The sequence below is a fragment of the Neofelis nebulosa genome, chromosome 15 (assembly GCF_028018385.1).
Source record: "Neofelis nebulosa isolate mNeoNeb1 chromosome 15, mNeoNeb1.pri, whole genome shotgun sequence".
NCBI classification, from domain to species: domain Eukaryota; kingdom Metazoa; phylum Chordata; class Mammalia; order Carnivora; family Felidae; genus Neofelis; species Neofelis nebulosa.
The window spans coordinates 54,225,377-54,253,284 of NC_080796.1; the positions used below are offsets into that span (position 1 = coordinate 54,225,377).

At 37.3% G+C, this 27,908-nt stretch overlaps 1 long non-coding RNA gene across 1 annotated transcript in view; it reads right to left on the reverse strand.

Annotated features, from left to right (window-relative positions):
• Window positions 1-1,575: 1,575 nt before the first annotated feature.
• The window catches only part of LOC131495596 (uncharacterized), a 65,414-nt gene continuing 39,081 nt past the window's right edge, over window positions 1,576-27,908 (reverse strand). The window contains exons 3-6 of the long non-coding RNA XR_009254008.1: window positions 26,200-26,329; window positions 24,780-25,780; window positions 18,260-18,310; window positions 1,576-2,080 (exon numbers count right to left, since the gene is read on the reverse strand). This is a non-coding gene — a long non-coding RNA (uncharacterized LOC131495596). The remainder of the gene's footprint in view (window positions 2,081-18,259; window positions 18,311-24,779; window positions 25,781-26,199; window positions 26,330-27,908) is intronic.

Consider the following 27,908-nt stretch of genomic DNA (forward strand, 5'->3'; position numbering starts at 1 on the left):
ATGCAATGAGAAAATAAAAATTTTCGTTCTACTAAATATTTGTCCTTTGACAAACATCTCTGTATTTCTCGTTTTTCAGGTATATCTCCTAAAATGGCAATGTTCTTTTATTTACTTCTGGGCTAAGTATACCAGCCTTAAAATAACACAAATCATCACTCTTAGAAGACATTTTATTAGTCAAATGTGGCTGTAGGAATATGAAATAGAATACATACCTAATTGATAATAAGGTAAAGAGATGTGGCAATAAATTTGAAGGACCATTAATCTGTCACTTCATAATATTAGCATATTTAGAAGCCAAGATGTTCAATAATCAACCAAAACTAAATAGATTAGAAAATCATGTTTCTGCAACTACTTTCCTTTACTTGAAAAGAGGTAAAATCCTACAGTGAAGATAGGCTTTTCAATCTATCTATGATGACTTCTAATAGAATTATCTACCTGTTAATACCATTTCTGAGTTTTTGCTTTTTTATTTACCTTAATTTTGTTTCAAATAATTTTACTGCAATATTGAGCCTAATTTTTCCTGAAAAACTCATAAGATCAATGAGACAATTAGAAAAACTATTTTCCAGAATCCATAGTCTATAGTTAAAACTGGCAGACAATAAACAACCTGGTTGTGCCGATATCTGCAAAAGTGGATGTGGGCAATGGGAAATGCCAGGCCAAGGTTCCTTGAAGGGAGCCCGTCTTAGTATATGTGGAGACAGTAAAGCTTTGGGGCAAAGAACGACCAGTTCCTTTTTTTTTCTTTTCTTTTCAAATTCTTATTTAAATTCGAGTTGGTTAATACACAGTGCAATATTGGTTTCAGGAGTAGAATTCAGTGTATCATCATTTATATACAACACCAGTCTTCATCATAACAAGTGCCCTCCCTAATACCCATTAACCATCTAGCCCACCCCCCCTCCAACCATCTCCCTCCATCTACCCTCAGTTTGTTCTCTTTGTTGTTATTGCTGTTGTTTATTTATTTATTTATTTATTTATTTATTTATTTATTTATTTATTTTGAGAGACTGAAAAAGAGAGAGAATCTTAAGCAGGCTCCACGCTCAGTGTGGATCCTTACACAGGGCTTGATCCCACAAACCCACAAACCGCAAGATCATGCCCAGAGCGGAAATCAAGAGTCAGACATTTAACTGACTGAGCCATTCAGGTACCCCAGTTTGTTCTCTATTTTTTAGAGTCTCTTATGGCTTGTTTCTCTCTCTCTCTCTTTTTCCCCCACTCCCATAGGTTCATCTGACTTGTGTTTCTTAATTTCCACGTATGGTATTTGTCTTTCTCTGACTGACTTATTTCACTTAACATAATAGACTCTTGCTCTATCCACATTGTTGCAAATGGAAAAATTTCATTTTTTTTTTTATGGCTGGGTAATATTCCATTGTGTATATATATCATGTCAAGAATGACCAGTTCTAACTAACTTTTGGCAGGATCATCCTGCTTACTCAGTAGAGAAATAAGAGTATTGTTAGAAATCACAGTTCCTATGAATACTTGCCCTATATCACTAGATCATAACAAAATCTAAATATCTTACTTAGGTGACCACTATGAGACAACTTTTATTATCTTTTAAAATATATTAATATAAGCAAAAATAATCTATATTTGGCAGTAGAAACTTAGTCACATGTCATTTACAATTTATAATTATCTAAAAGTTATCTTGTTAATACTGCTTTCACCAACAGTAGTGCTAATGCTTATTGGAGAGAAAAGTTAACATGTTTACATTTTGTTAATTCAACAAATATTTACTGAATACACTACTATGTGCCATGCAGAATACGAGATGTGGAAAATACAAAAGTGAGGAAAAAAACATTATCCCCCTTTTCACAAAATGTCTCATGGTAGTAGTTACAGTAAAGTCTCTTGGAGAGAAAAGAGGTTTTACTCACTTTTTGTGAGAGAGTTTCAAGTTCAAACCTTCTGATTGGAAAACACATTGTCAGAGGCTTTTCGGGCATTTATCAATACCATATTGATATTCACACAACCATTCCTTCTTCAGCTATGTAGATGAGACAAGATCTGAGGAAGTCAGCTTCAGCCACGAAACAAAACAAAACAAAAACCTCATTATTTATCATCACATTCAGTTTTATTTCCTTCTGCAAAACTATAATACCTAACATTATCAGCCACTTTATTTACCATAGTTCACAACAAATAACTCTTGGCTAGTTCCAAAAATCAAACTCACCAAGAAATGATAAAAAAAATTGTCACTATTGAGAATATGCAAAAGAATTTGCTAAAACCTCTAAAGGCAATTTCTATAAAGAAGATTTTAAGACATTTTAAGTAAAGGCAGCAACATCAGAATTCTTTTCCAGTGAATAAAATATTTATTTGAATGTAAATTTCATGTTATATTTACTAAAAAATAAGTCTCATTAGAAACAGATTTTATGTAGTTTATTGGCCACATTTATAATGGGACATGCGGTAGGCAAGGATACTAACAAATACTGTTCATCAGTTTTCAGTATAACAATTCATTTAGCTACTAGTTGTTCCCTGAATACACACAATGGGTATACACACACACAACATTAACATATCAGTGGTTGGGGTCACCAGCAGCATCTGGAGGAATAAGAAAGTCCATCAGGTGCTAACAGTTTCAAAAATGGTTTATAGGTGGAATACCTCCCTTCCATTGCTTTGGTGGTAATTTCATATGACCAATCCAGACCTTTTTTTATATGGGCACTATCATTTTGGCATACCAACCACTATCAAATGGACTACAGTAACGACAACACAACACAGGCAACTGTACCAGACTCTAATGTATGATTAGGAACCACAGTAAGATTGAAATAAGTAAAATCCTATCTGTCTCGTATTCTATGAGTAAATCTTAGAAAGCTTCACAAATAGGTGTGGCTGATCATCCAAGCCTAAGAAGCTCCATCATCAATGGATAGAAGTATCAATTATCAATAGGGCTGCAAATCTACTGAAAGAGAAGCCTGTCTCTCACATGTCAAAATAGAGTGAATGGTCCCAAGGTTACAAGGAAATAGACTTCATGATTTAAAACGAAGTCTTTTGCAATAGTCTAGATCACAAGCAGATGGGTCATGAGAAAAGCTCTTGGGTGTCAGTACAACAAAGTGGCCCTCAGGAAGTGCCCTACTAGGGCAGAGACTGGTGTCTGATAAAGGTGTAGGTAAAGAGGGGAGCCATAGAAGGCATCAAGAGGAGTGCATGAGACCTTAGAGGCAACAGTGTAGCTATCTGAGAATCAAGAACTATGCTGAAAATTTTTAAATAAAAAATATTTTTAAAGTCTTCCCTATTGGGAATGCAGAGTACAGCCACTCTGGAAAACAGTATGGAGGCTCCTCAAAAGTTAAAAATAAATCTACTCTACGACCCAGCAATTGCACTACTAGGCATTTATCCAAGGAATACATGTGTGCTGTTTCAAAGGAGCACATGTACCCCAATGTTTATAGCAATGCTATCAACAATAGCCAAAGTATGGAAAGAGCCCAAATGTCCATCAACAGATGAATGAATAAAGAAGATATGGTGTGTGTACACACACACACACACACACACACACACACACACACACACACACTGGAGTATTACTCGGCAATCAAAAAGAATGAAATCTTGCCATTTGCAACTATGTGGATGGAACTAGAGGGTATTATGCTAAGCGAAATTAGTCAGAGAAAGATATCAAATGACTTTGCTCATATGAGGAATTTAAGATACAAACAGATGGGAAGCAAAAATCATATAAAAGAAAGGAGGGGGACAAAACATAAGAGACTCTTAAATACAGAGAACAGAGTTACTGGAGGGGTTGTGGGTGGGGGGATGGGCTAAATGGATAAGGGGCATTAAGGGGGACACTTGTTGAGATGAGCACTGGGTATTACACATAGGGGATGAATCACTGGAATCTATTCCTGAAATCATTATTATACTATATGCTAACTAACTTGGATGTAAATTTAAAAATAAATAAATAAATAAAATTAAATAAATAAATAAATAAATAGGAAAAAACATACAACCTCAAAAAAATAAAAAAAGTCTTCTCTGTTTAAGTTTTATAAATATGTATATATATCTTACCATGTAAAAGACATATTTGTTAATGCTTCTTTGTGTCTCCCGTGTGTTGAAGGAAAAAACACAAAGGATTTCCATATAAGGGGCTAGAGTTTCCTAGGGAGAGAGAAGCACAGCCATAGGGGCTGAGGTTGGTCCTCAGTGCAAAAGACAAAATGACAGAAATCAAGGGAGTGGTACAATTCTGGGAAAGAGCACTGGGGTCTATTGGAATCACAACCACTGGCCCTCTGGAGATTCTGTTCCTAGATCTCCCTTACTTAAATCTCAGAGGGCTTTTTGTTCTGCTTCTATCGAGGATAACAGCTTCCCTGAAACAACTCTGTTGTGTTATTGTTGTTTTATCATCACTGTTTTCCCTTCTACAAGCGTGATACTGTGCAATACAACAATTTCTTTGCCGACTTCAGTAACTGCATTCCTGAAGTCACTGCTGAGGCATGTGTCCCAGCTAATTTCTAGGCCCCTGTAATTTAAACCCTTCTGCTGCTGGATAATTGGACTAATGCCCAATAATCCATCCATTAAAACAAATACTGTTTATTATACTGTCCAAAGTAACAGAATTTTCTCAGACTCAAACATAATAACACAAAACAGCACAACTTCTGAAATCAACTTTAATCCAATTGCTTATTCATACTGTGTCTTATACTGGGAAGAGTTTTCAAATGACCATAAAACCAGTCTCCAGACTGAGGATTGCACGCTAAAATACCTTTAGGGGCAGCAAGAAAACCTAAGTGTGTGAAGTACACACACAGAGCAATAAAGACATGTGGAAGTTGTTGCAAACTGGTAAGTACATTCAAACTTAAAAAGAATTTTTTAAATGGTTGTGCTGGCCAAGTAAAACATGTCCACAACGAAATTCTTTAAATTTGTAGTTGTATCCAGAAGCATAGCTGCATAGCATAGGTTGGTTAATACTAATCTTTAAGCGGTTGTTGGTACTAAGAAAGAGTTAAATAGCACTACCATAAATTGATACACAATTGCCGAAAGCCATACATTGCACTAGACAGCAATAATCACCGAAGGACTTTAATTTCAGGAAGTTGATTTATATTTACATTTGCCTTATCACCATCTTATCTTCTAAGACATTAGCTGTGTTCTTTTCCTTCTACTCTTCTCTCCATTTCTTTTTTATAGCTGCAACTTCATTATCTGATTTTTTTTTTTAAAGTCTTTGACCTTGTTTCTATGTTCTAATTCACAAGTCACTTCCTCCCAGGTACACTCCCTATTATTTTTCGAGCAAACTTAAACATTCTTCCCTAGGATTTTTATAGTTTATATGTCATTTTTACATCTTTCAGAGCGAATTGCAGATTTCTGTGACGCTTTGTGGGGTGGGACTATTTCTTTTTTTTTTAATGTTTATTTATCAATTTTAATGTTTATTTATTAATTTTGAAATTTATTAATGTTTATTTATTAATTAATTTATTAATTTTAATGTTTATTTATTAATTTATTAATATTAATTTATTTATTAATTTTATTAATGTTTATTTATTAATTTATAATATTAAACATTATTAATGTTTATTTATTAATAAATTTGAATAATTTATTAATTTATTAATCTCACTCACCTGAGAGTGAGCAGGGGAGGGGCAGAAAGAGAGGGAGAGAGAATCTCAAGCAGGATCCATGCTCAACAAGGAGCCAGATGTGGGGCTCAATTTCAGGACAGCAAGACCACAACCTGATCCAATATCAAGAGTCAGTTGCTTTACTGACTGAGCCATCCAGCCACCCTGGCAGGGATTGTCTTATTCACGTATATGTAACTAACACTTAACACCACACTTAGCATGTAGTATATATATAAAAAATGTGCATAAAGGAATAAATGAAGGAATAAATAGGTTTATTAGTTAATGTCACAAGAAAATTTAAGAATGCAAAACAATTAAATTCAATCCCATTCAGTCTATGGATGAGCAGAAAGTTCCAGAGCTTGTCCTAAAATTTCTTTTCACTATCTCAGTCACCTTTATTTCAAAGAAAAAGCAGACCATTTATTAACATTAGCTTTTTATGTTATTTTACTAGAATGTTCTTTATAAATTGGTCCAGGTTCTCTTACTTGGCAAAATGGAGCTTTCATCATAAAGTTTAACCTATGTGACATAAAGTGACATAAAACCACTGTCACTCACTCTTCTGAAATGCATTAGTGCATTAATACTTCTGGAGTCTTATCCTGAGTTATGGTTTGTGAGAAATTAGAGCAGATGAGTTCAAGATTTAATCTTCCTTTTCCCTATTGACCTGCCTCTGACCTTGTGGCTTCTGGAATCAGTGACCTAGAGCCTTCTTCTGCCTTTCAATTGCATAAAATTACATATATTTTTCAATGTAAATATTTTATTAGTGTTAAAATGACTAAACCCAAAATACTGATCACTTGTGACAAAATTCAGTATAGGAAAATCAAAGATCTCTGTAAAAATGGAAGTTTCATGAAAATCTCAGTTTCAAATTTCCATTTCAAGTATATCCATTTTGTTTAATTCTTCCATTCGTTTATTCATTTATCAATATATTTGTATGTTCAGTGCCTACTAAGTGCCAACTAATGAGCCAGATATAGACAAGGTAAAGCCCTCATACCCGCCATAGCCAAAGGGGTATATAAACAAGTAAGTTAATTATCACAACGTAGTACTGTGATCAGGAAAAGTACTAAGGTTGGGAAGGAGAGAGGAAGAAAATGCTTCAGGCTCAAAATGCTGAGGCATGCAGAAAAACAAGTATTAAACATAATCTCCAGGGAAAGAAAACAAAATGAGACCAGAGAGAAAAGAAAACATATTTGTAAATATTTATCTAATCACTTCTCAAATTTCATACTTTGTTATGTTTACAATACAAAACATTTAGTTTGAAACTCATTCTGAAGTCAAGTTTTAGTAATGGAGAAGTAGTTTATTTTGACTAAGCCCCTGAAAGATAATAATCATAACTCTCAACAAAATATGGGGCGCTTGGGTGACTCAGTTGGTTAAAGGTCCAACTTTGGATCAGGTCATGATCTCACAGTCCGTGGGTTTGAGCCCCACATCAGGCTCTGTGCTGACAGCTCAAAGCCTGGAGGTCTGTGTCTCCCTCTCACTATGCCTCTCCCCTGCTCACACTCTGTCTCTCTCTCTCAAAAATAAATATTCAAGGGGCGCCTGGGTGGCTCAGTTGGTTAAGCGTCTGACTTCGACTCAGGTCTGATCTCACTGTTCATGAGTTCAAGCCCCACATCAGGCTCTGTGCTGACAGCTCAGAGCCTGGAGCCCACTTCAGATTCTGTGTCTCCCTCTCTCTCTCTCTGTGACCCTCTCCTGCTCACACTCTGTCTCTCTCCCTCTCTCTCTCTCAAAAGTAAAATAAACATTAAAAAAAATTTTTTTAAATAAATAAATATTCAAAAACAAAATTTTTTTAACTCTAAACAAAATAAATTTTAAAAAATAAAATAAAATAAAACACCTATTGAAGACACCAGAGAGCAATCATAAGCAGGCAGAAACTGTAGATTTTAGACCCTTAAGAGCAATTAAACCACATTCATTGGGTGAGGTGCACATTTTCATGGCTTTTCCCCTGGGGGCACTTCCAGTCCACATTTGATGCAGGGTGGAGAAAACTCAAGCAAAAAGACAGTATAATAAGAAGTCAGTTAGTAGCATTCATGGATCCCAAAGTAGTTGGTATTTGATGGGGAATCCAAAAAAGACAAGGCAAAAGCCCCTAAAATCTACATATAAATTCTCTTAAAATTCTTGGCTAACTCTGAACCAATAATCAAGAACAATTTGAAGAGATCAGAACTGCTAGAAGTCTGAAATTGCAAAAAAATTATTCACTGCACACCTCTTGGGGAAACAAAGTTTAGAGTCCAATCTTACAAAATTAGAGGGCCTTAAGAGATATTAAGGCTTTTCAGTGTTAAAAAGAACAGCTTCAAAATGGAGTCACCTACATGTTAAGCCCCACCAAGACTTAATACCTAACCTAATTGTAGTTTTAGCCCCTCCTAAGGGTAGAATTTTAAACTAATCAGTCTGGAATTTCCTGATCAACAAGTATGAGGTAATCTGCATGATAAGACTCCCCTGATTTCCACCCCCCCCACCCCCCCACCCCCGCCCCAGCTTAGGGACCTTGCCCATAACAATACTTTTTTTTCTTTAGCTAATAAGTTACTAGTCCTGCCCTGTTTCTTCCTACAAAAGCCTTTGATTTTGTACAACTCCTTGGAACTCTCTTGTATTTGCCAGATAGGATGCTGCCTAATTCATGAATTCTTAAATAAAACCAATTATATCATTAAGTTTACTCGGTTGAATTTTTGTTTGTTTTTAACACCAGAGATATGTTATAACAAACCAAGCATACCTAAGATCAAGGTGACAAACCAGCAACTGAACCACTAGACCAAACAACCAACACTCATGAGAGGAAGATAATAGCGTCTAATGTCTCTATAGTGCATTATGTAGAGTGTCATATATATATATATATATATATATATATATATATATGTAAAATATATATACTTTACATATATATAAATATGCATTATGTAGAGTATTGTATATATATACAAAATATATATTTTATATATATATAAATAAAATATATACAAAATGTATATATATATATATATACACACAAAATATAATCAAAAATTACCATACATTTTAAAAAATGGGTAAAGGTGACCCATAATCAAGAAAAAAACCCCACATCATCAATAGAAACAGCCCCTGAGGTAGCTCATGTGTTAGAATTAGCATAGTAATACTTTAAAGAGGTTATGATAATGTTGCAGGATTTTTTTGACTTCAATACTGGGGATTCGTTGTCTCACCACTTTGAAGAATGAAGAAGTGGACACAAAATGAGCAACAGGCAAAGTTTATTAGAGTATAAGATTAGAAAGGAAGAATAGTAGGAAAGTTCTCTTTCAAAAATGAATGCCTGAGGACTATTGGCAAGGGTCCTTGTTTTATAAGGTTCTGGTCAGCCCTTCCCCTCCTCTTCCCCCTTGTCCCTTCTTGGGTTCTACCCTTATTGGCTTGATAACTCTAGGTGCTGGGTTGTCCATTCTGGATTGGCTCGTTTCCATTGTATGAGGGGTGGCCTATGACCATACTTAGGTCTTTTGTCAAATTCATGAGGGAAACCTGAGGGAGCATAAGTGGGGTCTGTTACATTCTTAAGAGGAACCTTACACCTGAGGGGGTTTGCTGTGGTCAGACACTCCCAACATTGTTCCAAAATAGGTATTTTTCCCCACCCAGGGACATCAGGTCCTAATCCTTCCTTCTCTCCCTGTTTTATCCTATATTTTCCTATCATCATCATGTGTTTAAGGACTTAAAGTAAAAACTAGATCATAATAATCCCACAGAGAAATAGAAACAATGAAAAAAAAGCCAAATAAAAATTCTAGAACTGAAAATTATAATACCTGAAATAAAATTTTACTGGATGAATGTAAGAGCAGATTAAAGTACATAAATTAGTGAACTTGAGGAAATATCAATAGAAATCTCTTCTGAGGAAAAGAGAAAAAGAGAATTGGAAAAACTGAGCAAAACTTCTGTGACATTAATGACAATATCAAACAGTCTAATCACAGAATCAAAGTCCCAAAAAGAGAGGACAAAGGGGCGCCTGGGTGGCGCAGTCGGTTAAGCGTCCGACTTCAGCCAGGTCACGATCTCGCGGTCCGTGAGTTCGAGCCCCGCGTCAGGCTCTGGGCTGATGGCTCGGAGCCTGGAGCCTGTTTCCGATTCTGTGTCTCCCTCTCTCTCTGCCCCTCCCCCGTTCATGCTCTGTCTCTCTCTGTCCCAAAAATAAATAAAAAACATTAAAAAAAATAAAAAAAATAAAAAAAAAAAAAAAAAAAAATAAAAATTTAAAAAAAAAAAAAGAGAGGACAAAGAATGAGATGGAAGACAAACAAACAAACAAAAACAGTCAAAGAAGAATGGCTGAAATTTCCCACTTGGGTGAAAAAAATTAACTTACAGGTACACAAGCTCAGAGAACTACTGATACATGTAACAATAAGGACAAACCTCAAAAATATTATAGTAAGTGAAAAAAAGCCAGACATAGAAAATACACATACATGACTTTATTTACATGATGTTCTAGAACAGGCAAAACTAATCTGTGTTGACAAAAAGAACAATGTTTGCCTATAGGGAGTCAAGAGAATGGAAGTAAAAGTAAGGAAACTTTCCAGGGTGATGGAAATAGTCTATATCTTGATTGCAATGATGGCTCAACAGGAATGTACATTAAGCAGAACTCATTAAATTTTTCATATGCTTAAGATATATGCATTTTCACTCTATGAAAACTTAATGTCAAAAAAAAGGAGCATAAAAAAGAAACTCATTTTTATCAAATTCAGCTTTAGGCTAAAAGTGTGAGTATAGATCATTCTGAGAGTTAAAAACGAGCATCTGAGATAACAGGAGAAAAATGTTGCTTTTGCTATAAGTTATGTTGCCCTTGCTGAAAGGTTTATCCACTTTGGACCTCGTATCTTTCATTAGAATACACAACTGTTTTTATCAAACAAGTTCCTAGAATAATAAAGAATATCATTCCAAACATCTCTGAAATAACTCACAAGACTTTGAGAATTCCTTAGTAAAATGAAAAAAGCAAACTAAACTGTGGAATGGCAGCTGCTGTCTAGCAGAACATGGTAGCAGCATCTCAAGTTAAAACTAAGCCACTTCCCTTTGAAAGGACTGCATTCATAATGCTTTAGAATCACTGCATCTCCCTTTCCCACTGAGCTTGCCCTGTAAGTAACCTCTGATGAATTGAGTGTCTCTTAGTAATGCTGACCAACTGGAAACTGAATAAAATGCCTGCTCAAAATAGAGAACTAAAGCCATATTCTAAAAATGACATACAGCTGGCATAGCACATGCAAAATTCTTAATAGCTACTTTTTCCAAATGGTCAAACTTGAGTCACGCTGGAGTTTCAGCAGAATGAAGCACAGTGAGGCTTAAGAAGTTCATGGTGCTTTAAGGCAATGGCTGCACTTACAGCTTCTCATCATGATCCATGGAATTCTTCATGTCTATTGCTTGTCTTTTCATTTTTCACAATCAAGAACATCCCTAATCTAAAGCTGTAGAGGAGAGCATCCATATGCTATTGAACCAACTAAGATTCAAACAGGATCCTGGCCACTTCCCCAAATTGATAAATAAGGATTGAGAGTCAGTTGAACATCCAGGGGGACCAAAGTTAGGTGTCCTAGGACCTTACCTGCTCTATCCATTTACTATAGAATTACTTCGATTTCAGTCTAAGTGGTCTATCTTGGAACCCTACATTTGCAAGAGCAAAGGCACCAAGGCATAATGAAAGAGGGGGCACATCCACGAATGTCATAGAATCTCTGTCCTACTTCCAACATCTGAAGCTGAGCCTCACTTACTGGGGTTAGATCCCTATTCTGCCTCCTGGGACCTTAGGTCAATTACATATGGAATGCAGGCAGATATGAAAGGGAAACAAACATACATAATCAGAACCCCAAACATGTCTTTTGTGGGGGTACATCTTCCCTATCCTTCTCATTTCTAAATAAAGACATGAAATGTTTATCTAAAAGGGCAAAGCAATATGAGAAATCCTTAAATTTCTGTCTATTCTCTCTTAACTTCTGTTATAGCATTTTTCATTTTATACTTTGACATAACAGTACAAATTTGTGTAAGGGAATGTCAAGTGAGGTTATCTTCTTTTGGAATTGAGGTTAATGTCCAAAGCAAATACTAACTACTTCACATTCTATATAGACCCCAGCCCTAGTAGACGGGCTACTCATATTCCTGCAGGAATTACTGAGAAGCATCGGATAACAGCCCCAACCAAAAAACAAACATTCTTAATTCCCAGCAATATAAAAGTAAGCCTGGGGAAAAATAAGTCAACAGCCTTTTAGGGCATGCAGTGCCTGTTGAGAAAGGCTACTCTTTCCTTCCTTCTCAACTGGAGAGGGAAGGGAGATGCATTCTCTTACACCAAGCTAAAAGAGCTCCAAGAGAACCCAATCAGAGCACCTGTAAAAAATGAAAACTGGCATCTCCCTCATCAAGTAGAAGCCTGCTGAACTGCAGAAGCTCCTCTCCCACCAATCACTTTGGTGTTTCATATGTAAATGTTTTTTCTTTCATGTAGCAAAATATACATAATATAGAACTTACATTCTAACCGAAGTTAGAATGTAGAAAGTACAGTTCTGGGGCATTAAGTACATTCATACTGTTCTGCAACCATCACCACCGTCCATCTCCAGTCATATTTAAATGTATTCCTCCATTTCTGGATCACTCAGGTAACATCACTCACATTGTGAGACAGATCTTGGGAGAGGGTCCTATGAGTCTAGGTACTGATGCCCTATTCAGCCGCTGTATACCACTGAAAGGAAGAAAGCGCTGCTTGCCATAAGTTCTCTCAAATTTGGCAAAGTGCTTGAACAAAAAGATGAATGCTGAATTCTGGTTCAGATTTTTCTGGAGGCAGTAGGTTTGCTGGAGCAGTCCATGTTGGGATAGCCTGAAGGAACAGTATCATAATATGTCTCTGAGGATTCAGGGAGCAACACTTTACAAAATTGGGAGGGTATGGAAGAGGACTTTGGGAGTTTGGTAACTCCACATGAAGAAATGTAGAAATTAATGTATAGACAGAGCCATAAAGCCACTCAGGCAGGCATAAGACCAAGCAATGGTATTCCCAACCTAGAGAAAGTAATGTTGGGAGTATCAGAATAAGACACAGCTGCTCCTCTAGGGGAGTTTCTCAGAGACAGAGGGGCCATGCAAAATCTACATGGAAACCATATCAGCAAAGGTCAACAGCAAACTAAATCAGATTACCCTCTGCTTCTCCATCCTTCTTCCCTACTCCAAACTCCTACTTTCACACTAGTGCTTAGAAGAGAAATAAAAATGAGATATCTCAGAGCCAGACCACACCTTTCTCCAACTGACATGAAGTGAGAGTTTGCAGCAAAGTCTGAACTGATTTTGAGGCAAAAGGATTTTAAATAGGCCAGACCAATTCTTAGGTACTGAAGGGTTGGGCTGCTCTAATAAAGATGACCAGAAAGTTGTGGAACGATAATACAACTTTAGAAGAATGATTATCCAATGGAAAAAGGTAACCTGACAGGGTGGGTTGTAAGAAAAAATCTAAGAATTCATATATATACTTCAACAAGTTTTAATTCCTCAATAAACTTGTTTCCTACACAAGAGGCAATATGCTAGGAAAGTGAAAGATAAGACTGGAAGAAGACAATAGCAACCAAGAAAGGAATGAAAATTGTGTACCAATCAAAAGCAACAATAAACCTCTAAAGAGTTTGAAGTAAGTCATAGTGTTAGAATTATAGTAATGCAAAGTATTGCAAAGGAGGGGTGAGAAAAAAGGAAAACTAATTAGGAGGTGCTATTTTCATTCCAGTAAGAACTAAGGATCTGAATCACAGCAATGATATAGTGAATAGGAGGGGGGGGGGGGGAGGGAAATCCAAGAGGAAGTAGAAATGACAGGACTTCAGTCAAATTAGAATTAGGAGTTTAGACAGAACGTGTGGTCTAAGGAAATGCCTAGGTTATGGTTTAATTGAACAGAGGGATAATAGTGATTCATCTCTCTGACAAAAGAAAGACAGAACAAGGAGAAAGCTTCTTTGTGTAACCAGGTGATGACCATAAGCTCCATGAATGTAGGAATATATATATATATCTTGGGAACCTAGTGGATACTATTTACTGAACAAATAAGTTTAGCTTGGGGCAAGTTTGGAAAGAGATACTCATGGAATAACCAAGAGACTATGGTTGGCAGAGTTGAATATGCTGGTCTTCGAGTTTAGGAAAGGAAGATGATATGACAAAATAGATTTAGGATCATCAGTGTATAAGTGTTTATGGATGAAAGAGCACCAAGGTCAAAAAATTGGGGAAAATCAATATTTCAAGAGGTGGGCAAAAGAAGCTACCAAGTAGAAGAGATCAGAGAAAATCCAGGAAAACCAGTAGAAAGTGGTATCACCAAATCCAAGAGAAGTCCAAGCTTTCAGGAAGGAGTGACCAGCAATGGTAAGTGCTACAGAAAGATCAAGTGAGATAAAAACTAGTAATTTTTCACTATAGAAACTAGAAAGCAATTGGTTACATTGGAAACACCTAGTGAAGGCAGTTGGGAGCAGATGCCAAACTGCCATGAGTTAAGAAGTGAATGGGAGGTAGAGAAGTGAAGGTTCTCAGTGTTGACTTTTTAAAGAAGTTTAAATTCAAAGGGAGACATGAAGACAGAATGATAGCATAGTGGTTAATGAAAATATTGGCTCAGAAGGGTAAGAAAAGGATGTGGCACAGAAGGACAAGTCAAGGGAAATGTGTTACCTGGTTTTCTGGTATTGGTAGTCACTAAGAATGTTCATAAACTGAGGGGAAGGAGCCACCAGTTGGGGAGAAATTGAAGACACTGAAGAGAAAGGATAACAAATAGAAAAAAGTAGAGAAGAGACTCAAGGTTCTGAAATCAAGAACATAAGTAATGGAGTTAGTCTTCAATAAGAATAATTAAGAGTAGATAGCAGAGAAAGTCACCCTCTTGATGGGAAGGGCAACATCTATATTTCAGTCAGATAAAGAGTAAATGAGATCTTCTACTTTTGGCCTAGGCTGGTAGGTGCTCTGAAAAATCCTCCATAAAGAGTAACTAAACCTTGGAAAGGACACACTGTTTTGAGATATCACTGGGAAGTGTATCAAATGACATCATTTTACAAAAACAAAAACCTGTACTATAGTCCAGAGGAAGTCCAGAAGAGGAAGTAGAAGAGTCTGAGTCACAGCCCATGCAGCAAGGTTGCCTGAAGTTGATGTTTCCTTCACCACTGCTATTGAAAAATAAGTCTTGTGTCAGGGGAAGAATGGTAAATTGTAAGATTCACATACTGAGCAGACCCTCAAAAGAAAATGAAATAGTTCCAGGTCAGTGGCATCTCCTGAGTTTCCAGCATGAATAATGAGTAATTTCTCTCTAAAGCATTGCATATACAGTCATCAACTTAAATCCACAGGACCACATATTTTTAGACTGAAATAAATACAAAAATTCTAAACAAAGTTTAGCAAACTAAATCCATAAGTGCTTATAAAAGATAATATACAACTAAATAGAAGACCAATAAGGAAGTAGAAGACTTGAATAACACTATAAACCAATAAAATCTAATAGACACCTATATAATACCACCTAGCAACAGCAGAATAGACGTTCTTCTCAAGTACACATAAAACATTCTCCAACGTTTTGGATCATATGTTAGGCCATAAAACAAGTCTCAATAAATGTATGGGGATTAAAATCATGCAGGTATATTCTCTGACCACAGTCAATAAAATTAGGAATCAATAAGAAAAGGACATTTGAAAAATTCACATTATGTGGAAATTAAACACACTTCTTTAAGAAGATAAACTAAAGAAGAAATTAGGAAACAAATTAGAAAATACTTTGATACAGATAAAAAAAAATGAAAATATAACATCTTAAAACATACAGGATGAAGCAGTGTTGGAAGAATTTTGTAGTGGTAAAGTCCTATATTAAATAGTAAGAAAGATCTCAGAAAATAACCTAAACTTCCACCATACAAAACTAGAAAAAGAAGAACAAATTAAATCCAAAGCAAGGAGAAAGGAGAAGATAATAATGATTATAGCAGAAATAAACAAAATAGAGAATGGGATATAATACAGAAAATTAATAAAACAAAAAGTTGGTTATTTGAAAAGATAAAGAAAATTGACAAATATGTAGCTAGAATGACCAAGAAAAAGAAACAAAGATTCAAATTACTAAAATCAAGGGGCGCCTGGATGGCGCAGTCGGTTAAGCGTCCGACTTCAGCCAGGTCACGATCTCGCAATCCGTGAGTTCGAGCCCCGCGTCAGGCTCTGGGCTGATGGCTCGGAGCCTGGAGCCTGTTTCCGATTCTGTGTCTCCCTCTCTCTCTGCCCCTCCCCCGTTCATGCTCTGTCTCTCTCTGTCCCAAAAATAAATAAAAAACGTTGAAAAAAAAATTTTTCAAATTACTAAAATCAAGAATGAAAAAGGAGTCATTTACTACTGATTTGACAGAAATAAAAAAATGTACTATTAATAGTTTTACACCAACAAATTTGATAACTGAGATGAAATGGACAAATTCATAGAAATAGACAAGTTACCAAAACAGAAGATACAGAAAGTCTGAATATGCCTAAAAAAAGTAAAGGGATTGAATTAATAAACAAAAACTTCCCACAAATAAAAGTAAAGGATGAGATGATTTTGCTGGTGAATTCTATCAAACGTTTAAAGAAGAATAATATCAATCTTTCTTAAATTCTTTCAAAAGAGTAGAAGATAAAGGAACACTTCTCCATTCATTCAGTGAAGCTAGTGTTCTGATACCAAAATCAGAAAAAAAAAAAAAAATCAAAAGAAAATCACTACAGACCAAAATCCCCTATAAATATAGATGCTATATTTATATCCCTCTATAAATATAGATGCTAATCTCCTCAACAAAGTACATTTAAAAAACATTGAGGGGCACCTGGGTAGCTCAGTCAGTTAAGCATCTTGATTTTGGCTTAGGTCATGATCTCGGGGTCATGAGATCAAACTCCACATCAGACTCCACATGGAACCTGCTTGGGATTCTCTCTCTTTCTCGTGCTGTCTCTCTATCTCTCTCTCTCTCAAATAAATAAGTAAACTTTAAAAACATGGAGCTACATATGAGAAGTTTATATACTATATCCAAATGAGATTTATCTCAGAAAAGTTATCATATTAAGCCATACTAATAGAATAAAGAACAAAAATTACATGATGATCTCAATAGATGCAGAAGCATTTGACAAAATACAACACTCCTGAATGATAAAAATGTTCAACAAACTAGGAATAAAAGGAAACCACCTTAACCTAATATAAAGTATCTACAAAAATCAAGCTAATATCATACTTAAAGGTGAAAAACTAAAAATTTCCACCCAAGTTCAGGAACAAGGATATCCCCTCACACACTTCTTATAACATTGGAGTAGAGGGCAGTTAGGCAAAAAAGTGAAATAAAAGACATCCAGATTGGAAAAGTAGAAATAAAATTATCTTTATTTGTGAATAATATGATCTTTTATGTAGAAAATCCCAGGAAATCCATTCAAAAATTGCATTTTTAGATTTTTTTCCAAAATGGGAAAAATATTAATAAAAGACTTTAGTAAGGTTTCAAAATACAAAATCAATATTGAAAAATCAACTATGGGGGTGCCTGGGTGGCTCAGTTGGTTGAACATCGGACTCCTGATTTCAGCTCATGTCATGATCCCATGGTTATGGGATCCAGCCCCATGCTGGGCTATGCACTGAGCATGGAGCCTGCTTAATATTCAGTCTGTCTGTCTGTCTCTCTGTCTCTAAAACTTTTTTTTCTTTTTTTCTTAAAGTTTATTAATTTATTTTGAGAGAGCACAAGTAGGGGAGGGGAAAAGAGAGAAGCCAAGAGAGAGAATCCCAAGCAGGCTGGGCACTGACAGTGCAGAGCTTGATGTGAGCTTGAATTCACCAACTGTGAGATCATGAGCCAAAGTCAAACACTTAACCGACTGAGCCACCCAGGTCCCCTGAAAATAAAAAAAAAAATTTTTAATCAACTATATAAGAAAATAATTTAATTTATAACAGCACTGCAAATAATAAATTACTCATGAATAAATTTTTTAAAGTGCACTACCTATACTAAGAACACTACACAATATTGTTGAAAGAAAAAAAGATCTAAATAAAGGAAAGACACTCATGTTTGTGGACAGAAAGACAATATTGTTAAAATGGCAATGATCCCCAAATTGGCCTACAAATTCAAAACAATTTCTGTAAGAATCCCAGCTGCTTCTTTGTAGAAATTAATAAACTGACCCTAAAATTCATATGGAAACTCAAAGGACCCAGAATAGCCAAAAACAATCTTGAAAAAGAATAAAATAGGAAGACTTACCTTCCTGACTTCAGATCTTACTACTGAAGAACAGTAATCTGTTGTGTGGTACTGAAAAAAAGGATGAACATGTAGGTCAGTGGAATAGACCTGGGTGTCTAGAAATAAATCCACATATCTGTGACCAGTTGATTTTTGACAAGGGTGCCAAGACCACTAAATGAGGAACGATTAGTCTTCTGAACAAATGGGGCTAGAACAACTGGAAATCTATGTGCAAAATAATGAAATTGGACCCCTAACTCACACCATATACAAAAAGCAACTCAAAATAGATAAAATAGTAACTCAAAATAAGAGTGAAACCTATAGAACACTTTCAAAACTATGTAAATGTAAATCTTCCTGATTTTAGATTTGGCAGTGAATTCTTAGATATGACAGCAAAATCACAAGAAACAAAAGGAAAAGATAAACTGGACTTTATCAAAACTAAAGACTTTTGTGCTTCAAAGAAAGTAAAAGGACAACCTGTAGAATGAGAGAAACTATTTGCAAATCACATATCTGATAATAGTTCAGTATCCAAAATACATCAAGAACAATTATAACACAAAAAAACCCAAATACACTAATTTGAAAAATGGGCAAAGGATCTATTAGACATTTTGAATAAATAAGATAAAAAAAGATATACAAGTGACCAAAAAACAAACAAACAAACAAACAAAAAACCATGAAAAGCCGCTCAATATCATTAGGCATCAAAGAAACACAAATCAAAACCACAATGAGGTACCACCTCATACCTAGTAGGTTGCCTAAATTAAAAAAGACAGCAACAAGGGGGCGCCTGGGTGGCTCAGTCGGTTGAGCATCCGACTTGGGCTCAGGTCATGATCTCACAGTTTGTGAGCTCACGCCCCACCCGACTCTGTGCTGACAGCTCAGAGCCTGGAGCCTGCTTTGCATTCTATGTCTCCCTCCTCTCTGCTTCTTACTTTTTTATGAGTAAGTGAACAGCATTTTTTTTTAAGTTTATTTTGAGAGAGAGACAGTGAGAGTGGGGGAGGGGCAGAGAGAGAAGGAGAGAGAGAGTCCCAAGTAGGCTCTCCTCTAACAGTGCAGAGCCCAATGCGGGGCTTGAAACCATGAAACAGTGAGATCGTGAGCAGAAACCAAGAGTTGGACGCTTAACTGACTGAGTCACTCAGGTGCTAGCTGAGGTGTGACTTCTAATGAATATGAAGTTTCCTTTGGGGATGATGGAAATGCTCGAGATTTAGATAGTGGTAATGGTTGCACAACATTGTGAATATACTAATTCACACTAATTTTTAAGGGCAAATTTTATGGTATGCAAAATTCATCTTTTTTTTTCATGATCTTAGTAATGTTATTAAGATATAACTCACATACAAAACAATTCACCCACTTAAAGTGTAATTCAATGGTTGTTAGGTCCTTTAGCATATGCACAAAGCTGTTCAACCATCACCACTAATTCCAGGACACTTTCATCACCCCTAAAATAAACCCTGTGCTCGTTAGCAGTCACTTCCATTCTTCCCACCGGACTACTCAGCCCCTGGCAATGACTAATCTGCTTTCTGTCTCTATGGATTTACCTGTTCTGGACATTTCATATAAATAGAATTATACAATATGTAGCCTTCTGTGTCTGGCTTCTTTCACTGAGCATAATGTTTTCTAGGTTCTTCCACCTTGTGGCAGGTATCAGTACCTTATTCCTTTTTATGGTTAAATAATATTCCATTGTATGGATATATCACATTTTGCTTACCCAGTTATCAGTTGGTGGACATTTGTGTCGTTTTCACTTTAAGGCTATTATATGTATTAATATTAATTAGCGGGGTGCCCGGGTGGCTCAGTTAACTGAGCATTCCACTTCAGTTCAGGTCATGATCTCACAGTTCATGGGTTCAAGCCCCATATCCAGCTCTGTGCTGACAGCTCAGAGCCTGGATCCTGCTTCAGATTCTGTGTCTCCCTCTCTCTCTGCCACTCCCCCACTCACACTCTGTCTCTGTCTCTCAAAAATGAATAAACTTTAAAAAAATTTTTAAACAATAGTAATTAGTGCACAAATTTTTGTATGGAAGTGTGTTTTCAATTCTCTTGGATATATATTTAGCTATGGAAATTCTGGGTCCTATGGTGACTCTATGTTTAACTTTTTTTTAATTGTCAAGTTAGCTAACATGCAGAGTAGTCTTGGCTTCAGGGGTGGATTCCCATGATTCATCACTTACACAAACACCCACTGCTCATCTCAACAAGTGCCCTCCTCAATGCCCATCACCCATTTTCCCCATCTCCCAAGCTCCCCACCCCCATCAACCCTCAGTTTGTTCCCTATATTTAAGAGTCTCTTATGGTTTGCCTCCCTCTCTGTTTTTATCTTATTTTTCCTTCCCTTCCCCTATGGTCATCTGTTAAGTTTCTCAAACTCCACATACGAGTGAAATCATTTGATATCTGTCCGTCTCTGACTGACACATTTCACTTAGCATAATACACTCCAGTTCCATCCACATTGTTGTTGCAAATGGCAAGATTTCACTCTTTTTCATCACCACCTAGTATTCCAGTGTGTGTGTGTGTGTGTGTGTGTGTGTGTGTGTGTGTGTGTGTACACCACATCTTCTTTATCTATTCATCAGTTGATAGATATTTGGGCTCTTTCCATAAGTGGGCTATTGTTGATAGTGCTGTTATAAACATTGGGGTGTTTGTGCCCCTATGAATCAGGACTACTGTAACCTTTGGATAAATTCCTAGTAGTGCTATTGCTGGGTCATAGGTTAATTCTGTTAAGTATTTGAAGAACCTCCACACTGTTTTCCAGAGTGGCTGCACCAGTTTGCATTCCCACCAAAAGTGCAAGAGTTCACCTTTCTCCACATCCTTGCCAACAGTGTTGTTTCCTGAGTTGTTAATTTTAGGCACTCTGACTGGTGTGAGGTGATATCTCATTGTGGTTTTGATTTGTATTTCCCTGATGATGAGCAATGTTGAGCATCTTTTCGTGTGTCTATTTGCCATCTGGATGTCTTCTTTGCAAAAATGTCTGTTCATGTCTTCTGCCCATTTCTTCACTAGATTATTTTTTTTCAGGTGTTGAGTTTGGTAAGTTCTTTATAGATTTTTGATACTAGCCCTTTATCCAATATGTCATTTGCAAATATCTTCTCCCATTCCATTGGTTGCCTTTTCATTTTGTTGATTGTTTCCTTTGCTGTGCAGAAGCTTTTTATCTTGATGAGGTCCCAATAGTTCATTTTTGCTTTTATTTTCCTTGCCTTCAGAGACATGTCAATTAAGAAGTTGCTGTAGCAGAGTTCAAAGAGGTTGTTGCCTGTTTTCTCCTCTAGGATTTTGATGGTTTCCTGTCACACATTCATCCATTTTGAGATTATTTTTGTGTATGGTGTAAGAAAGTGGTCTAGTTTCATTCTTCCACGTGTCAATGTCCAGTTATCCCAGCATTGCTTGCTAAAGAGACTGTCTTTTTTCCATTGGATATTCTTTCCTGCTTTGTTGAATATTAATTGGCCATATATTTGTGGGTCCATTTCTGGTGTCTCTACTCTATTCCAGTGGTCAAATGCCCATTTTTGTGCCAATACCATGCAGTCTTAATTACAGCTCTGTAATACAGGCTAAAGATTGGGATTGTGATACCTCCAGTTTTGGTTTTCTTTTTCAATGTTACTTTGGCTAGTTGGGGTCTTTTTGGTTCCATACAAATTTTAGAATTGTTTGTTCTGTGAAGAAAACTGGTGTTATTTTAATAGGGATCACATTGAATATATAGATTGCTTTGGGTAGTATCAACATTTTAACAATATTTGTTCTTCCTATCCATGAGCATGGAATGTTTTTCCATTTCTTTGTGTCTTCTTCAATTTCTTTCATAAGCTTCGTATAGTTTTCAGCATACAGATCTTTTACCTCTTTCATTAGGTTTATTCCTAGATATCTTATGGTTGTTGGTGCAATTGTAAATGGGATCGATCCCTTAATATCTCTTTCTATTGCTTCATTATTGGTGTATAGAAATGCAACTGATTTCTGTACATTGATTCTATATCCTGCGACTTGGCTGAATTCATGTATCAGTTCTAGCAGTTTTTTGGTGGCATCTTTCAGGTTTTCCACGTAGAGTATCATGTCATCTGTGAAAAGTGAAAGTTTGACTTCTTCCTTGCCAATTTGGATGACTTTTGTTTCAATTTGTTGTCTGATTCCTGAGGCTAGCACTTCAAACCCTTTGTTAAACAACAGTGATGAAAGTGGACATCCCTGTCGTGTTCCTGATCTCAGGGGGAAAGCTCTCATATTTTCCCCATTGAGGCTGATATTAGCTGTGGGCCTTTCATATATGGCTTTTATGATGTTAGGTATGTTCGTTCTATATTGACTTTCCTGAGGGTTTTTATTAAGAAAGGAAGTTGCATTTTGTCAAATGCTTTTTCTGCTTCTATTGACAGGATCATATGTTTCTTATCCTTTCTTCTATTAATGTGATGTATCACGCTGATTGATTTGCAAATATTGAACCAGGCCTGCAGCCCAGGAATGAATCCCACTTGATCATGGTGAATAATTCTTTTAATATACTGCTGAATTCGATTTGCTAGGATCTTGTTGAGAATTTTTGCATCCATGTTCATCAGGGATATTGGCCTATAATTCTCGTTTTTAGTGGGGTCTTTGTCTGGTTTGGGAATCAATGTAATGCTGGCTCCAGAGAATGAGTCTGGAAGCTTTCCTTTCATTTCTAATGTTGTATTTCTTTGTATTTTGCCAGTTTCACACAGTATGTCATGGTGTTGGCCTGTTTTTGTGGGTTTTGAAGAGAGTTCTCTGTGCCTCGTGGACTTGGATGGCTGTTTCCTTCCCAGATTGGGGAAGTTCTCAGCTATAATCTGTTCAAATAAACCTTCTTCCCCTTTCTCTCTTCTTCTTCTGGAACTCCTATGATATGGATATTACTTCATTTCATTGAATCACTTAGGTGTCCTAATTCTCCATTCATGGTCTAGTAATTGTGTTTCCCTCTTTTTCTCAGCTTCACCATTTTCCATAATTTTATCTTCTGTTTCACCTATTCTCTCCTCTGCTTCTCCAATCCTTGCTCTCACTGAATCTCGTTATTTTGTGTCTCATTTACAACATTTCTTCATTCATTATGACTATTTCTTAGGTCTTTGATCTGGGCAGCAATAGATTCTCTGCTGTCTTCTATGCTTTTTTCAGGCCCAGTTATTAGATATGGGTGTTATTCTAAAATCTTGTGCAGGGGCGCCTCGCTGGCTCAGTTGGTTAAGTACCTGACTTTGGCTCAGGTCATGATCTCACAGTTCATGAGCTTGAGTTCCACATTGGGCCTTGTGCTGACAGCTTAGAGCCTGGAGCCTGTTTCAGATTCTGTGTCTCCCTCTGTCTCTCTCTCTCTGGTCTCTCTCTCTCAAAAGTAAATAAACATTAAAAAAACTAAATTCTTGTTCAGATATATTGTTTATATCTGTTTTGAGCAATTCTCTGGCTGTCATTTCTTCCTGGAATTTCTTTTGAGGAGAATTCTTCCATTTCATCATTTTGACTAGGTTTCTGCCTTTTACATGTTGTTGTTGTTTCTTTCATTGTTTATTTATTTTTTGAGAAAGAGAGATCAGAGTGTGAGCAGAGAGGGGGAGGGGCAGAGAGAAGGAGAGACACAGAATCCGAAGCAGGCTCCAGCCTCCTCACTGTCATCACAGAGCCCGATGCGGGGATGGAACTCATGATCCATGAGATCATGACCTGAGCTGAAGTCAGATGCTTAACTGACTGAGCCACCCAGGCGCCCCTTTTACGTGTTTTAATAGTTGTTATGTGTCCTGCACCCGTGAGCACTACTATATTAAAAAGCGGTTGCACACTGTCCAGGGCCTGGCCCTTCAGGAGGGGTTTTTGGAGTGTGTTGCATGCCCTCTGTTGTTGCGTATTTGGCTGTGCTATCCCACTACTTGTAGTGGTGGACTGTTTGGACCGTCCAGCAGGTGTGCTTTGATTTGTTCATTAAAGTAACCCTGGAAAAAAGGAAAAGAAGGGGGGATCTTATCTCATACAAAGAAGAAAATGAAAGAGGTGAAAAAAAAAAAAAAAGACCAGGCAGAGAATCAAAGAAAGTATAAGGGCTTAATCCAGAGAGAGAGAGAGGAAAATAAAGAAGGGGATACAGAAAAGGTATCAAAAGAATAGAGTAAAAATGCCTGATTAAACAAACAACCAGAGCAGAGAGAGAAAGAAAGAAAGAAAGAAAGAAAGAAAGAAAGAAAGAAAGAAAGAAAGAAGTAAATATATATAAAATATATATAAATTATATAAATTTATATAAATATATATTATATATATTTATAATTGACTAGAAATCAAATCAAATCAAAAACTATGAGCCTCATTCCAAAGGGAAGGGAAAAAAAGAGGAGGGTAGAAAGAAAAAGAAGGGAGAAGGAAAGAAAAGCGAAAATAATAATAATAATAATAAAATTATTAAACAGAGACTAACATACTAAACCTGTGGACAGTCATCTGTTGGTGCCTGGGACCAGTGGCTGCACACGTCTGGAAGAGAAGCTGTCCCGTTAGATCAGTGTCAGTCCCAATCCAGGAGATAAGCAGTTACCAGGCATGGAGAGGCAGGGATGGTGTAAGTGGGTCCCACCTCCTCTGGGCGTCGCTGTCCCTTCCCTGAAGCCACACCCTGTTGGTGATTGGGAGAAAGACGGCCACACCCCAATCTCTCCTCCCCGGACCACGCGTCTCACACCACACTCTCGAGGCAGCCCTCACAGAGTGGCACCGGCAGGTGGCTTGTCCTGCGGCACCGTCCCCTGCGCCTCCTGGGCCCTCAGTGAGGATTCAGAACCTGATGTCTTAAAGGATCCCACACCACATGGACCAGGTTCCGGGGTAGTGCCACTCTGCCCTGCCCATTGGCTGGTGCGGCCTGCAGGCTCTTTCGTCCTTGTTGGGGGCAATATACCCTCTTCCCACAGTACTGAAGGCAGGAGACCGTTTGCTCACAGTGCACCCCTGAGATGGCTACTATGCCCCAGGGCTGGCTCCCCACCTCCCCAGGCCAGGGGTCAGGTCAGAGTCCTCAGTCAGGAGAAAGTCCCGCACTTTTGAGAACTCCAGCCTTCAGCTCCTAAGACCGTTCACAAAGTAGAAACTGGCACACTCTGTATTTCTCATTCCCCTGTCCAGGGTCCGGAGAGGTTTTTCTCTTGTACTAACAATACTGCAATCCACAGCTTCTCTTTCTCTCCCTTTTGTCTCTGGCAGAAGGGGTTCCCTCCCCTCCGTGCCCACACTGTTTGGTCTCCCCCAATTTGCATACACGCACCTCAGTCCCTCCAAGCTGTCTCCCTCCACCTGTGGACATTTTTCTGTCACTCTGCAGACTGACTTTGTGGGTGTTCCAGGTGTTCTGACCTCAATACTGCCGTGTTGTGGGTTAAGGGAAATCCTGGTCCCCCTACTTCTCTGCCATCATAACTCTTCCTCCTTAATTTTTAAAACAACCACAGTATACCTATGAAATACAAAACCTAACCTTTGTCAATGCCCTCCAGCTAAAGACTACCAGGAACACACATCTAATTGGACAGATTGGGTTTATTACTCATTGCAGCAATAAATAAAACAACCAATAGGAAATTGATGGGCATCTCAGTAAGAAGATATGAGAAAGAACTAACAGGATTTAGGTTTATGTTAGGTGATTTTGAGGAGAATTTACGGAAGCCGTGCTTTGTTTTAGATTGGATGGGGTCAGTAAGCAGGGGTATTTCTATGAATGGATACCTTAAATTTTATCTAGTATGAGGAAAGACTATACTGAGGCTAATGATGCAACTGGTATTAAAAAGAGAGAGAAGAAGAAAAGAAAGAGAGAGGGAAAAGCAAAAGCTGTGGTCACTCACTCAGCCAGGACGTGACTTTTCTTGTAGTATGCACCATATTCATGTTTTTTATTCAGACATCGTTGTGGGTGGGCTCGTTCTTGCCTTGATCCATCATGGTCACAGACTGACTCTGTCTAATTTTGATATTCTGTGAAATTTTGCAACAGACCCAAAGAACACCAAGGTCAAGCTGGGAATTCTTGAGCAGCCCAAGGAAACACAAAGACCTAGCTGAGAGCACCAGGGTCTGCCTTTCACATTCGATTAGAAGGCACAAAATACATGAAGAATAAAATACACCTGACAAAAGTCACTACCAACCCAGTTTTTAAATTAATGAACTAAGACTTGAAAGTAGCTTCCTTAATCTGTAAAAGGGTGCCTGTGTCCATTTCCTTTTGCTACTGTAACAAATTACCACAAATCTAGTGGCATGAACAACAGAAATTTATTACCTTACAGTTGGAAGTCGGTTATGGGTCTCACTGGGTTAGATTCAAGATGTCAGCAGATCTGTTCCTTCTGGATGCTCTAGGGGAGACTTTCTTTCCTTGCCTTTTTCAGCTTTTTGAGGCCACCCACGTTCCTTGCTCCTGGCTCCTTCCTCCATTTTCAAATCCAGCAACAGAGCCTAGGAGTCTTTCTTATGCTGCCTTCTTTCTTGTTGTCTCCTCTGCCTCCCTCTTCTTCTTACAAGGATCCTGTGATTTTAGTGAGCCTATCCAGATAATCCAGGATAATTTCCTCATCTCAAGGTCATCTGACTATCAAACTTAATTTCCCTTCCCATGTAACCTAACATATTCACAGGTTCCAGGAATTAGGATGTAGACATCTTGGAGGAAGGAGGGGAGGAGGGCAGGATTGGACATTATTCTGCCTACCACAGCACCTTAAAAAGCCCACAGCAGATGTAAAAAAAAAAAAAAATTTTTTTTTAAATCAGGACAAAGAATGCCTATAATCACTGCTTTAGTTCAACATTGGAATAAAGGTTTTCAATTTGTCACTGCAATGTTTCATTGCCATGCTAGTTTCTAAAATGCAAGCAATGGTCCTAATAACAATCTACTCACAGTTGCACACAACCTGAGAACACACATTTTCAGTAAGATCTAAGTCAGGGCTAGCAAATGCATAGCACCACACCTCCCACTTGACTCCTCAGCCGCTGGGGGATGTTATTCACATAGCCCTGTACTCTCTCCCATGGATCAGGGACAAAGACACAGAGTCCTCTGCAATATATCATTTGCAGCAACCACAACCTGTGGATAAGGGTTGGAACATGAAATGAAATCTATTTGCCCATCCTGATCTAGACGAGTAAACCCTGATATATAAAGGATGAGAAGAGTCAGTGCTTTTGTTCTAAACCTCACACAGCAAAGTGGGAGTGGGAAGTTTTACAATCAGATTTAACTTCCTAAAGATGTCACAGATCTTTAAATTGGTATTTAATAAACCTCTAAGGGCAGTGGAATAATATTCCCTAGACTCATTTTATTCTTTATGCAAAAAGAGCAACCCCAAATTGCAGCATAGCCTGCTTAAGCTAGCATCTTTTCTATATATATAAATATTTATATATATATTAAACCTTTTTCCTTAATGTCTAAGGATTAGACACCAGGGTAAAGGTATTACAAGACTAGTTTATTTTTATTTTTATTTTTCTTAATTTGTTAATTTATTCTTGAGAGACAGAGCGCAAATGGGGGAGGGGC